Below are 2,254 nucleotides of genomic sequence, written 5' to 3'. Positions count from 1 at the left end.
TTTGCCGTCGTTGCCTTTGGGTTCATTTAATAACGCCCCTAGGTCTGATGCAATCTTCAGTAAATGGCTTGCCGTAAGTACAGTCGGTTCTGGTGCTACTGCTTTGCAGTGGTTTTCTATTGTTAGCCAGTCTGCTATGCTACTGCCTTGATTCCAGGCGGTCTGCTGTTGTGTTGCTGTCGCGTAGCAAGCCGTGTTGCTGGTGTCGTCGCTGTTGCCGCTTGATCATAGGCATGCTATGGTTGCTGCAACCGACTTTGTTGTTGAGGCGCCTGCGGCGTTCGGGCCCGCGCCGCATTGCGCCTGCCTGCTGCTGCCTGTTCCGAGTAATTTGGGTGCCGTCTTCTCTTGTCCTCCGTATACTGCTGTTGCCAGCAGCGTTTCTGTGTCTGTTTCTGCCTTTGTAGTTTGAGTGTGTGGCCTGAGTTTGCTTCCAACGGTTTCTATCGCTTGCACTGTTTTTAGGAGTCGCTCTTTTAGTCCTGACTTGTCTTTAGCTAGCCGCTCCAGCTTGAGTTGTTCGATTGCTGGAAGGTTCTTGAGGTATTGCGCTGCGCTTTGACATGCCTGCCTTTTGCTCGTCGCACATGGTTCTGGCACATTTTGTGCGCTTTGCTCGGCTGAAGATGCGCTGCTACTCTGTTGCGCCAGTTTTGTTATCGCCGCGTGTTCGTTCATGACTAACGGCATGTGCGCCGCCATTGTCGTAATCTTTACTGCTTCATTTGACGGACTTTCAGACCCCTTGATTGCTGACTTGCTGGTAACTGCTTGACACAGCAATGTAAAGGGTTTCCTATTGATGCCGTTGACGGGACCGGCTGCGTGTGTGCGCCGAGCTAGCATTGATGCCACTAGTGCCAACTTTATAATCAGCATTTTGTTTATTAACATTGCGGCTACGTTTACAGTCCGTTTTCTGTTTGTGTTGCGCTAAAGATATGCACAATTTCCCTACTTGTGTTTGTGGGTGTTATTCTTTTTTACTGGTTGTGGTCTCTGAGGCTGTTGTCTTGCTTCGTCTACTGGATGCTGATCGTATTTGTTTGCACAATGTGCTCATGGAAAAAAAGCCGTTTCCACACTGGTTGGTGCTAACGGAGGACTGCTGTTAGACAATTGTTCTCGTTGCTTAAGGTGCGTAGCCAGAAATTAAGTCAATATTTTGCCTTGGGCTCTTTATTGCTCTTTGAAATACCACAAAACAACCTTCTACCCATTTTCCCTATCACTCCTATTATATTTATGTTAAGCACTCTTAGCTCCTATACTTTCCGTTAATAACATTGTTGAAAAATCCTTACCATTGTCCATGATTCTCAGGAAATGTTTGGAAACTAAGTTAGTCGCTTCATTTTTCCACTGTTGAATGAAATCCCCTCACTTACAATTTACATTCATTGCTGTTATTCTCCTCATTTGTAGTTCGTATTTTTTTCGGTGTTAATCTTTTATTTAGCTACGCTTCATATATTGTTTCATTTTCTGTATTCTCTGTGTTTTTATATGCTCTTGTTGTCGTTGTGTGTGAAACGTCTGCTCGCATTATTTTTGTATGACGCCTCTTTTTCGCGTATAACCAATTGTTGATAGGTGATAGCTTGTTTTGTAATCCGAACCGGACGTTACCTCCATTTAAACACTTCTAGCTCTTCTTTATCGTCAGTCATCACATTTCCTCTCTATTCCCTTTATTAGGCAAACAACGCCCCATATTCACTCTATCAACTAGCACCGACTTCTAAACTTAATTCTTAAATTGTAGATCCGCTACCATGACGAAATACACAGCTGCTACCGCATCAGTTGTTGTATTTATTATTTTCGATTAACGTCCGGCGCTTTATCAACTCCTGTTCTTCTTTATGTATTATTTTCCTCTGTGTTACGTAGCATCGCGTACACTTGTGTCGTTCTAGATTTCCACTACTTTTTTTTCCTGACACTGTTTATGAACATAATGTGCAGAGTCTATTCGGTCTGTAGATTGTATACTGCACCCTTTCTCTCCCTTATATCCCTCCTTATCCTCTGCTTGTTTATTATGATGACAATCTTTATGCTTGTGTTTTCCACTGCTCATGTTACATCTTCATTTCTGTTTTTGTCTTTCTGCGTTTCCTTATATAATATTCTTTGTACTCTCTTTCACATACTTCCCCACTTACTCCCATTACACCATTGCCATTGTTTTTGGTGTTTCCGCATCTGCTGCCAATTGGTTATCATTACTGCTCTTATTATAATATTAGTA

The sequence above is a fragment of the Trypanosoma equiperdum genome (assembly GCF_001457755.1).
Source record: "Trypanosoma equiperdum strain OVI genome assembly, contig: ctg_1398, whole genome shotgun sequence".
NCBI lineage: Eukaryota > Euglenozoa > Kinetoplastea > Trypanosomatida > Trypanosomatidae > Trypanosoma > Trypanosoma equiperdum.
This window is presented reverse-complemented; position numbering follows the sequence as displayed.